Here is a 10,980-nt window from a genome sequence, read left to right on the forward strand (position 1 = left end):
CGGGCCTCCTCGTGTTATTCGTTCAGGTCCCTTGGACAAACCAGGCATGGTGCAGCCTCGGGGCCTTTGTGCTGTCTGTTCCCTCTGCCTGGACACTCTTCCCCCAACACCTTCCACTTTATTCAGGTCTCTGCCTAAGTCACCTCCTCCAGGAGGCCTTCCCTGACCTCCCTCTCTAAAATAGCCTCTCCTTCTCTCTCTAGCCCTGACCCAGCTTTACTGTTCTTCACCACCTAAAAGATGATATTGTATCTATTGGTGACATAGTACATTTGTCCCTGCCAGAATGTAAGCACCATGGGAGTGGAGCCTTTGTCTTATTCCCCTACCTATACCAGCAAGGCACAGAGTATAGGTGCTCAATATACCAGGTACCTACAAAGGTCTGCATTCCGCTGGGATGGGTGGGGACGCCTCTGAGCACCGGTGGAACCTGACACCTGGGGAGGGGTGAGGGGCCACAGGCGCTTCCTTGGGTGGGGGATGGCGGGAGAGGAGGGGCCCGTCCTGAGGATCCTGGCCACAGGCTGTTACCTCGGCCCAGAACTGCGCTGCATCCTTCTCCTGGGCCTCAGGCTTCAGGCCTCCCCCATTGTCCCATCCTCTCAGAAGCATCCCATGAGCCCCGCCCCCTCCCCAGCCTGGGTCAGGCGCCTCCCCTAGGCTTCCAGGGTCCCCATCCTCCCACATCACAGCCCTGATGGCCTCTGTCTCTGCTCCTCGGTCCCTGACCAGGCTGAGCTCCCCGAGGAAGGGCCCACGGCTCTGTCTTGTTTTCTATGGAAGCTCCTGCTTCCTCCCAACAAATATTTGTCAAGTGTGTAAGGACAACCACAACAGCCTCTGTGCTGGGGACTGCACTACCCTTTGTGAGCATTAGCCATTTATTCTAATTCTCACCACAACTCCATTTGGTGGGAACTGTTATCCCACTCCTCAGCTAAAGAAACTGAGGCTCGGAGAGGTCAATGTCACGCTCAGAACATGCAGCCTGCAAGGGGCCATCGGGATTTGAACTCAGGTCTGTCTAATGCAGCAGCCAGCACTAACCACTCCAGCAAATGTTTATTAGGAGACCCTGGAGAGCCAGGCTGGTGCGGGGTCAGGGTCAGATTCCCCAACCCAGCACACTCTCTAAGTGTCTGTTGATTGAACAATACCCCTCCACCGCCCCTCTAGTGAGGCCCCCAACTCCGGCCTCCACTGCCTGTGTGACCTCAGCAAGCAGCGGTCCCTCTCTGGGCCTCAAGCTCTGTGACGTAAAAGGGAGATGGGAAAAGGTGGTGTGAGTCAGGAGGATAGGGGCTGACAGAGACAATGGGACAGCGTGGGACTGTCCTGGGCCTTGTAGGCTGTTCACAGGATTTCTGTCCTGGACTTGCTAGATGCCAGTAACACCCGCTGGGTCACAACCCAAACTGTCTCCAGGCACTATCAACTGTCCCAGGGAGATGGGAGGAGACAAAATTGGCTCTGATGAGAACGGCTGCCTTAACCCTGTACCTTCGGATGGAGCAGGGAGTGGTCAGCACGGGGTGGTCTGGGTGCTGCAGCCCTGGAGAGTATAGAGGAACTGTGGAGTCCAGAGCCCGAGGCCACCCAGAGCTATGAGGACAATGAGGGCTTTAGCGAGACGTTTCTGCAGCACCTGTATGTGCCAGGCAGTGTGGATACAATCACTCTCTTTATCCTCCCGAGAGCCCTGGGAGAGAAGCACAGAGAGATGCGGTGACTGGTCCAGTCACACAGCTGGTGAGTGGCAGAGCCAGAATGTGAAACCAGGCCCCCAGGCTCCAGAGTGTGCACATCAACACCCCCCCACCCCCACCCACAACACTGTCAGGGCAGCAGGGCTGAGGCTGGAGGGCTGGTGAGAAGAGGAAAAGAAAGCTCTGGATTCAGCAGGAGGCACCTTCACAGGTGGCACCTTAGGAGTCCCTGACCCTCATCTCTCAGCAAGGCATTCATTATTAAGCACCTCCTGTCTGCCTGTTGTTCTAACCAAGACGAGAGTAATGAATCATCTCGAGCTGCTCACCTCATGAACTCCTGTTTCTTCCTGTCAGGGATCCTTCCTACCTGGGACACATTTCCCAGCCTCTCACCAACAGTCGGGAACCAGGCACCTGCCAGGTGCCCATATCTGCATGTGCATTTAACAGATGCACAAACTGAGGTCAGAGAGGCCAAGCAACTTGCTGAGAACACACAGCAGTTGAGCAGAACTCGGTGTTTTGCTCTTTCTCTCTCCAGGTCTTCCTCTAACCTGAGCTTGCCTACAAATGCTCAAGCCTGCCCTGGACTCCTCACAGGAATCACAGCATTCTGCTGATGGAGCTCACGGCCCTGGTGAGCAGCCCCCTCATCTTCACAGGGCCTGGGGGCCAGAGTGCACGTGCACTTTCTCTGGAGGTTTCTCTGCTTCCGGGAGCCAAGGATGCAGCAAGACAGGGCCCCGAAGGAGCCCAGAGACCGAGCAGGTCTCACCGTGTCCCCTGAACAGCCCCGCTCAGCCAAGCCTCTGGAGGGGGAGCTGCTTCCCTCAGCATGGCCACAAGCCCTGTCTGCCTCCATCTCCAGCCGGTCACCACCCAGCCCAGTCCTCCAGTCCTCCTGGTCCTCCCAGCAACCCCCTGACTCCCAGTTAATATTCTGTCCTCCTCCTCCAGACACAGCCCACCATGGAGACGGTGGCCAGGTGCCCCTCCACCCAGGCACCACTTACCTGGGGATGTACAGATGGATGTCCAGGCAAACAGGCCACTTGTGGGGTCTCTGGTCCCAACGCCAATGGAGAGCCGGCTCTGGGTGAGGAATCGGGCTTACGAAGCCAGTTTGGATTTCCTGCAGCCCAAGCCCCCAGCCTGAGAGGGAGGCCCTGCCGCTCACACTCTCCCCACACACTCCGGGGGAGGATGTCACACCCCACCAGGGTTTCTCACTCATGGATGGGGGGTTCACCCTCTGCCAGGTCTCCCACCGGAGCCCGCTGGGGTGGCCCTGGTGGCAGGACACAGGCAGAAGGCCCGAGGACAGCCGCTTACCTGAATGCCCCAGCAGCAGCTCTGAGGCCCACGGTGGGCCAGGCCTGCCCGGAAGGCCCGGTGTCTGCTGAGCTCCCGCAAGCAGGCTTGTCTGAAACTAACCTATTTCCTGGATGCGAAGACCGGAAAGGGGGCTGTGTTTGATGTTTACATCAAAGTCACAAAGTGCTGTGCTCAAGGAAAATCACAGGCCACGTGCTCCAGGGAGGCAGAGGGCATTTCCGGGGCCCAGCACTGCCTGCCCAGCTGCAGGATGGGACTGAGAGATGGGGATGAGGCTAAGCAAAGGCAGGGTTTCAGGAAGGACGACTCCAGCAGCAGGAACCGTCAGAAGGGAGGAAGCCTGCGTACCTGGAACGGGAGGGTAGGCAGCAGTGGTGGGAAGGAGGGGAGTCCCAGGGCTCATGGAAACTGGAATGCCCCCATTTTCCCCTCAGAGGGGCGTCGCCCTGGGGCCTGCCCCAGCTAGACAACCCAGAGGAATGATTTGTTTATTCCACAGGCAGGTTAGAGCTGGAGGGAGGAGAAACCCACTGAGTCAGCCCATACCCCGAAGGTTGAGATCCCCTCCTGTGCCAGGCATCTGGACGGCAAGGACAGCCTGCCCTCACTCTGCAGTGGCTCGCAGGCTTGTGGGGGAGCAGCTGAGCCCACAGGGAGCCAGAGGCGGGAGGCCGGAAGCCTGGGCACTGTGTGTCCCCAGAGGAGCCCCAAGCCAGCCTGGAGGATGTCAGGGATGCATTCCAGGAGGAGTCAGCCACCCAATTGAGACACAGAGCCAGGGCATCCCCAGTGCTAGCCTGGCCCACCTGGGACCTTTCCCACGAAGCTGAACCTGGCTGAGCACCATCCCGCTGTGGCCACCACCTCCTCCTCCTCTTCCTCTCCTCCCTTCCCTCACCCCGTGGACCCACCCACCCTTGGGCCTGGGGCCACACCTCATGCACTCTCTCAGAGGGGGGCCTGCAGAGCCACTCTCTCTCGGCTCCATCTCCCCTCTAGTGCCCCAAGGCCTCTGGGAGCCTCTCGCCCACCACCTCCTTGCTTTCTTGGGCACTAGGGGAGTCGTCACAGCTCTCCTGTCTGTGGGGCCTCAGAGACCTGTGTGGAATTGCCCTGGGCCCACTGTGGAGACCCCTAAAGCTTTTCTTCTTGGGGTCCTGCTGCCCTTGTTAAGTGGGCTTGCGATATCCTACCTTGTTTTTAACCTGAATTGACTCCCCCTTAGCTGAGAGAGCCAGACAGACTCCATCTTGGCTCTATGACTTGCAGCCCCTTACCTACCCCCTTCCACAAGGACTTAACTTGTGCAAGCCGACCCCCAGCACATCCAAGAATGCAATTAACTGATAAGATACTGTGGCAAGCTATATCCGCAGTTCCCAGGAATTCGCCCGGTTAATAGCACCCAGAGCCCCCACATTTGTGTCCGGTTGATAACGCCCAAAGCCCCGCGTCTATCACCTTGTGATAGATTTTAAGCCCCTGCACCTGGAACTGTTTGCTTTCCTGTAACCATTTATCCTTTTAACTTTTTGCCTGCTTTACTTCTGTAAGATTGTTTTAGCTAGACCCCCACTTCTCCTTTCTAAACCAAAGTATAAAAGAAAATCAAGCCCCTTCTTCGGGGCTGAGAGAATTTTGAGCACTAGCTGTCTCTCAGTCGCTGGCTAATAAAGGACTCCTGAATTCATCTCAAAGTGTGGTGTTTCTCCCTAACTCGCTCGGTTACAACAGGCTCAGCTCCCCAGTCTGCCTGAGGATCCCCTCACACCCCACCCTGAAGCCTCCTTCTTGGGGACCTCCTTTCTGGCCCTCTACTATCCACTGGCCGCCTGAATCCCCTTTAGAAAATCTGAGTTCCGGCCTCTAGGCTAGGATACTTTTCTCCTACATAGAGCCCCCTCCAAAATGGTGTTTGCTAGCAGCCTCCCCTTTCCCCAGCGGCATCTTGAAACTCCAGGTGCAGAAAGCGTCCCTTCACATCCATGCTGGACACTCATTACTTGTACTATTGAGAGAAGAAGACCCCAGCACACTGAAGAGAGGAGAAATTATAGCATCAAATCACATTCATACTACAATAATGAGAGTCGCACTGATTATGTGCCAGACATTGCTGTACGCACATCACAATTAATAAGCCATTCAACCTATTTTCCAGATAAGGTAAGTAAAGCCCAGAGAGGTTAACTAAGAGACGCCAAGTGGCCAGGTGGGATTGCAGCCCAGGCAGCCTGACCCCACCCACTGCTGCTGGAGATAAAAGAAGAAAGCTTTGGTTGTAAAATATCTCCCCGAAGGAGGCCAGCACCCCAGGGAGCTGGAAGCTGAGCCAGCTATGGGGCAGGGTGCCTCTGTGTGGGTGGGGGGCTTCCAGTTTCCAGGGTCTTCGGGTCCTGAGAAGGGGATTCCCAGCCTCTGCAAGGCACTGGCCCTACAGCCCTTGAGTCCCCCGCTTCCTGTCCCAGAGGCTGGTCTGGAAACTACAAAGCCTGGTGCTCAGACAGCAGACAGCTCTGAGATTGGGCTACAGATAATCTGAGATTGGCATGCAGATAAAGTCCTCTGTTCTGCCAGAGTGGAAGGAGGTGGATGCGTCTTCTGAATGTTTACAGTAAAGGGCAAACAGATGGAAATGTGGGCTAGGAAAGTTGCGGTGCATTTGCCTCATTGGGTTGGGGTAAACATTCACTCTACTCATGCCAAGAGCCTCCGAAGAAATTCATCACTCACCCCCATACCCTCAGGTCTTTGCCCACACGTCTCCACCTGCCTATCTCCTAGTCCTCTTTCAGGTCTCCAATTAAGCGTGTTTTCCTCCAGGAAGCCTTCCCAATCCTCAGACCGGGCAGGGATGGGGTTTTCTGTCCATTTCACCTGGAGCTGAGCAGGTCCGATCTGGCTGCACAGTTAAGAGGACACAGGCCACTGCTGGAAGACGTGCAGCAGGGAGATGGGGTGGAAGCTCCAGCAGGCCCGAGAGGGGTCACTCCCCAGCTCAATGAGCCCCAAAGGACAATAGCCTCCATCCAGGGCCCCTCCTGGGTTCCCTCTGGGTGTACAGAAAAATGATGACTTTTATCTCCTTTCCTTCTGGTTCTTTTCTGGTTCTGCCACTTAACCCTGAGGGACTGTGAGCACGTTACTTAGCCTCTCTGCACCTTGGTTTCCTCCCTTAGGAAATGGGGATAATGGTACCTGTCTTGTAGGGCTGTTGTGAAAGTTAAAAGAGGCCTAAAGGCAAATGTTCCATTACTGCCACCACCACCGTCATCTCTCCTGTCTAGTGACTGCGCCTCTGAGTGCAGCAACGGGATTCCCTTGCGCCCTCCAGGGGCAGCTCTCCAGTATTGCAGGCTACCAAGCACAACTCAGGCGTCCCTGAAGGTTGAAAGTGACCACCGGCCTGCCCTGAAATAAAAAAAATTAATCCAGCTGGTTTAAGTCAGAAGAGAATTGCTTGGCCACAGCAGCCACATGCTGTGCTCTCCCCTGGGGGCTTCTCAAGTGGATGGCTCCTTCGGAAGCCTTCAAACTGCCATGGCACTGCCACCTCCTGAGACCCCTGGCTACTTATTTATTCAATACTGAGCACCTGTTCTATGCCAGACGCTTTTCCGGGTACTCAGTTCTATGGATCCACAGTGAAAAGCATATGAAAATCCCTTCCCTCACGGAGCTGACATTCTAGTGGGAGAGACAGAGAATGAACAAAATAGATAAGTATTTCATAGAGTATGTCACATGGTTACAGGTGCTAAGGAGTAAAATAAATCAGAAAGGGTAGGCGAGGTCTGTGGGCATGTAATTTTGAGCCAGTCAGGGCGTGCCTCAGAGGGGATAACCTGTGAATCAAGACTTGAAGGTGGCTCACGGTGGCACACGCCTGTAATCCCAGCACTTTGGGAGGCTGAGGCAGGCAGATCACAAGGTCAGGAGATCGAGACCATCCTGGCTAACACGGTGAAACCCCGTCTCTACTAAAAATACAAAAACTTAGCTGGGCGTGGTGGTGGGCGCCTGTAGTCCCAGCTACTCGGGAGGCTGAGGCAGGAGAATGGCGTGAACCAAGGAGACGGAGCCTGCAGTGAGCTGAGATCGCGCCACTGCACTCCAGCCTGGGTGACGGAGTGAGACTCCGTCTCAAAAAAAGAAAAAGACTTGAAGGAGATGTAGGAGAGAGCCATGGAGACACGGAGATATTGGGGGAACAGCATTCCCAGCAAAGGTCTTTTTTTTTTTTTTTTTTTTTTTCTGAGACGGAGTCTCGCTCTGTCGCCCAGGCTGGAGTGCAGTGGCGCAATCTCGGCTCACTGCAAGCTCCACCTTCCGGGTTCACGCCATTCTCCTGCCTCAGCCTCTCCGAGTAGCTGGGACTACAGGCCACCATGCCCAGCTAATTTTTTGTATTTTTAGTAGAGACGGGGTTTCACCGTGGTCTCGATCTCCTGACCTCGTGATCCACCCGCCTTGGCCTCCCAAAGTGCTGGGATTACAAGCGTGAGCCACCGCGCCCAGCCTCAGCAAAGGTCTTAAGCAGGACGGTGTCATCTGTGAGGTGGGAACTATCTTGTTCCCAGCTGTGACCCCAGCAACTGGAGTGGTACCTAGCACAATAGTACTCAATAAATATTGCATGGATGGGTGAAAAAATCCCACATATGCGCTTCAGGAACAGCTTGCTCTGGGCTCAACTGATGGCCCCAAGGTTGTTGGCTTCATTCTCAGACAAGGTTTCTCCCTATGGTCCAAGAAAGTCACTCAGCTTCAAATCCTATCCAAGGAGCAAGAATCTATTTCTCAGTATTACCGGAAAAACCTCCAACAGAGCTCATTGGCTGAGTAGATCACATGTCCATCCCTCAGCCAATCCCTGACGCCAGCAGATGGCATGGGGAAGTGGCTTAGGACCAGGTCACATGCCCCACCCACAGCACGCTCTGGAAGGAAGGAGTGGCTGGAAGGAGGAGAACAGATCCTAGGTGGGCAAAGTGCCGAAGTCTTGCAGAATATTCATAACAGCTTAAATGCATCTATTTCTTTCTATCAAGCACGACTACGTGCTGGCCCCAGCTAAGGTACATTTAACGCTCACAACAGCCCCAGCGAGTAGTAGATTGGCCTCATTTTACAGATCTAGAAACCGAGGCCAAGAGGAAACTTAGGCTTGAAATTCCACAGCTAGTAAGTGGGGAGCCTGGGACCTCCTGGCTCAAAGGGAGCTTGGAGCTTCCAAAGGGCTCCACCCTGAAATCCCCTGTGCTGTCAGGGTGACTGCCCTCATCAAGCCAGGGACTAGCGGGCTGAACCACCCCTGACTAAAGCTGCAAGGCCTTAGCGTGAAGGCAAACTGACAGTGCAAAGGCAGCCACCTCTTTGATGGAGAAAGGGAAATGGAAATGCTAGCTCAGGACAGCTCCCAGGGGCCCACAGACCATGCGGGGACTGTTGGCAGAGGCTATAGGCGCTGATCGGGCTTGTTCCTCAAATGCAAGCCCAGGGTAGAGGTAGGAGGCCAGCAGAAGGGTGGGCTGCCTCTCAGGGCTGGGGTCCCAAGAGGCTACAATGAGGATGGGGCGAGGGTGCACGTGCAACCTGCTGAGAGTTCAAGGAAAATCTGGTATGCTTGCTGTGCCTGCTGTATGCCCAGGCTGGGGCAGCTGCATCTCCTTCCAAGCACAGAGGACCCCAGCCACCTGCTGCCCTACAGCCACCCCACATCCAGCCCAGCACAGGGCCTGGCACCCGGCAGGTGTCCGATAAATGTTTGCTGCTGAACAGACCACTCAACGGCACTGTAAAGAGGGTAAAGGCTGATGCCTCATTGCCAAGAAGAGGAAGCCAAGGCTCTGAGAAGGTCCAGGCACGACCAGTATTGAAGCCCAGCTGGACCCAGCTCCCCAGCACCGTGCCTGGGAAACTCCCAGAGTTGTGAGGGCCAGGCAGGCGAATGCCAGGTGGCACAGGCCACACCCCAGTTGCTGGCAATCCTTTCCTGGGGCACCTGCCCTGGCGAAGCACTCAGAGACGTTTGGACAGCTGGCAGGTCCTCTGGGGTGACCAGGGCCCCACTCTCCTGGAGAGTCCACTCTCCCTACCTCCCTGTCAGCTTCAATCTGAGAAATGGAAAGGGTGGTGCTCATCTCATAGCGAAGGGGCTGGAGCACAGATGCCAGCACAGGCTCTAAGGTCAACCCCCAGTGGAGAGCTCTGGGAGGGCTGCATGGTGGGGTGTACCTGCCCACCAGGGCACTGTGCTTGGCATAAGGAGGTGCCCAGTAAGTGCTGACTTGAGCAGAAACCAGTCGGTAAGTTACACCCGTTGTTGATGCTGCTGATGCTGGGGAGGGAATGGGCTATCCCCTCCCCCAGCTCTCCACGCAGCCACCCATCCCCCACCCAGTTCTTCTTCCCCACCCTCTTGGGGCAAGTGGGCTGAACCAACCTCTTGGGGCTCATTCCTGGCCCATCACTACTCCCTCCCTCACCCTCCTCCTTCTAACACCTCCTCCTACCCTCTCCTCCACTCAAATCTCCCACCTACCACATAGTTCCCGCTTCTCCACTTCCCTCCCCCATTCCTCTACCTTCCTTGTCCCCACTCCACTCCCCCAGCTTATTTTCCCCACTCTCTCCGCCTTATTCTTCCCCACCCACACCGTTGTCCCTGCCCTCCTCCCTTCTCCTCTCCCGGCCCTCATCTCCCTTATCTTACTCTACCCCTTCTTCTCTGCCACCCCATTCCGTCACCCCGCAGCCGCCCTCCCCACAGCCCCCCAGTGCTCCCCCTCCACACCCCCCACACCCTGAGCGCCAGGCCGGGAAGGTCAGGCGGGGGCCTTGCAGGCACATCTGGGGATTTTGATAACCCTCCTCGGGAAGCGCCTAACTGGAGCCTCCTCTCCTCTGTGCAGAGGGAAGCGGCTGCTCGGATAGACAGGAAGGGGTCTGAGCCTCCCAAGGGCCAGAAGGGCAGAGGTGCATGGCGGGTCCAGTGAATCCTCACTTAGCTCACTGAGAGGTTCTTGGAGACTGCAACTTGACGTGCAGTAAGGAAACCAGTTTTCCCATATAGGCTAATTGCTATAGACAAGAGGTAAGTTCCTATGGCATATTCCTAGCCACAAAAACATCACCAACCATCTACATAAGGACCCCAAATACTTTAATATTAAACATTAACATAATTGTGAGCTATACCTACCTTTAAGAATGATTATTTCCTTCCTTCCTTCCACCCTCCCTCCCTCCCTCCCTTCTCTCTCTCTCTCTCTCTCTTTCTTTCTTTTCTTTCTTTTCTTTCTTTCTTTCTTTTCTTTCTTTTCTTTCTTTCTTTCTTTTCTTTCTTTCTTTGACGATCTCCCTCTGTTGCCCAGGCTGGAGTGTGGCGGCATGATCTCGGCTCACTGCAACCTCCCTGCCTTGGGCTCCTGTGATTCTCCTGCCTCGGCCTGCTGAGTACCTGGGATTGCAGGCGCACACTACCACGCCTGGCTGGTTTTTGTATTTTTGGTGGAGATGGGGTTTCACCGTGTTGGCCAGGCTGGTCTCCAGCTCCTGACCTCGAGTGATCTGCCTGCCTCGGCCTCCCGAAGTGCTGGGATTACAGACGGAGTCTCTCTCATTCAATGCTCAATGTTGCCCAGGCTGGAGTGCAGTGGCCTGATCTCGGCTCTCTACAACCTCCACCTCCCAGCCGCCTGCCTTGGCCTCCCAAAGTGCTAAGATTACAGCCTCTGCCTGGCCACCACCCCGTCTAGGAAGTGAGGAGCGTCTCTGCCTGACCGCCCATCGTCTGGAATGTGAGGAGCGCCTCTGCCCGACCGCCCCGTCTGGGATATGAGGAGAGCCTCTGCCCAGCCACCACCCCCTCTAGGAAGTGAGGAGCACCTCTGCCCGGCCGCCCATCGTCTGGGAAGTGAGGAGCGCCTCT

The 10,980-nt window shown here is 55.7% G+C and overlaps 1 protein-coding gene and 1 long non-coding RNA gene across 3 annotated transcripts in view; one reads left to right on the top strand and one right to left on the bottom strand.

The window, feature by feature from the left end:
* ZAP70 (zeta chain of T cell receptor associated protein kinase 70) overlaps positions 1 to 3,174 on the bottom strand; it is a 26,807-nt gene extending 23,633 nt beyond the window's left edge. Inside the window, exons 1-2 of one of the 2 annotated variants that reach the window (XM_055241882.2) lie at positions 3,045 to 3,174; positions 2,726 to 2,804 (exon numbers count right to left, since the gene is read on the bottom strand). The gene's annotated coding sequence lies outside the window, so the exon portion shown is untranslated. Of the gene's footprint in view, positions 1 to 2,725; positions 2,805 to 3,044 lie in introns of those variants that run through there. The other variant, XM_063616806.1, reaches the window with a different exon arrangement.
* On the top strand, positions 2,663 to 4,737 carry LOC134732363 (uncharacterized). The gene is made up of 2 exons (XR_010115433.1): positions 2,663 to 2,808; positions 3,547 to 4,737. It is a non-coding gene; the product is annotated as an uncharacterized lncRNA (long non-coding RNA).
* The last annotated feature ends 6,243 nt before the right edge of the window (positions 4,738 to 10,980 follow it).

This window comes from Symphalangus syndactylus, chromosome 14 (assembly GCF_028878055.3).
Source record: "Symphalangus syndactylus isolate Jambi chromosome 14, NHGRI_mSymSyn1-v2.1_pri, whole genome shotgun sequence".
NCBI classification, from domain to species: domain Eukaryota; kingdom Metazoa; phylum Chordata; class Mammalia; order Primates; family Hylobatidae; genus Symphalangus; species Symphalangus syndactylus.